We start from the raw sequence: 1102 nt of genomic DNA on the forward strand, positions 1-1102 counted from the left end.
GAGAAAGAGTGTGTGTGTGTGTGTGTGTGAGTGAGAGAGAGAGACTGTGTGCGAGAGTGAGTGACAGTGCGATGTCTGCAATGTGACAGTCTCTTCCTCCGCACTGCTCCCTTGAGAGGTCAGAGGTCGTCCTGTCTCTCTTGTCCGCCCACTCCTGACCTCATCATCTCGATCTGTCAGGCAGTAACGATGGAGCACCCTCTCCTCCTCTAATCCTTCCCCTCTCCCTCTCTCTCCCTCTCTCTCTCTCCCTGTTTGATCTCCCTCGGTAGAGACCTCATGCACATTCGTGATTAGAAGCTCAGTAATATGATGTGGTTAAGGGTCATTTATTTGATGCAGTAAACATTTGAAATCAAGGCGATCTGATGGACACTTCATAAAATGTGCAATACATCTTAATAAATGATCAAGTGTTGGGATTAAATGATTTAGCTGTTGGACAGAAATGTTCTCCGTAGGGAAAACGAAACATAACCACATCAGTGTACACACACACACACACACACACACACACACACACATTCACCCCAGTATAAAAATGCAGTTTGTTCAAATACACTGCACATATAATCCTATTATAATCCTAATATAATTACCTCATTCTGATTAATTTATTTCTTTGCCAACTGCCAGTAAATCCCATTTCTTCTTGTGGAGGAAGTTTGCATGTACGATTATTCGAATCAATGCAGCAGCGTGATAAAAGGCAGCAGTGAAACCCGCTGGACGGAAGACACTCCTCTAGCGTCCTGTAATCCGCCCCGTCCCCGTCCAACGAGAACGTGGCCGCCTCGGCCCTCGGGACATCAAGCACTCCCTTAATGGAATTTCCTGGTTCACTTTTGCTGGATGTTCATGTGTGAATATGGGAGCTGCCTGTGTTGTCCTTGGTGGGAGGAGGAACCGGAGGTGTGGACCTACTTTACTGCTGTACCTAAACATCTTTTCACTGATCTGGGCTCAGCTGCTGCTGAATGTTAAGCTAATTCAAACGTCCACGCACAAGATATTTCACGTCTCATCCTGTGAGTACTTACAGCTGAGCTGCTGCGTTTCGTTTAGATCTCAGCTAAACACCAGACTTAGCTACTTCCGTTAA

Source organism: Brachyhypopomus gauderio, chromosome 16 (genome assembly GCF_052324685.1).
Source record: "Brachyhypopomus gauderio isolate BG-103 chromosome 16, BGAUD_0.2, whole genome shotgun sequence".
Lineage (NCBI taxonomy): Eukaryota > Metazoa > Chordata > Actinopteri > Gymnotiformes > Hypopomidae > Brachyhypopomus > Brachyhypopomus gauderio.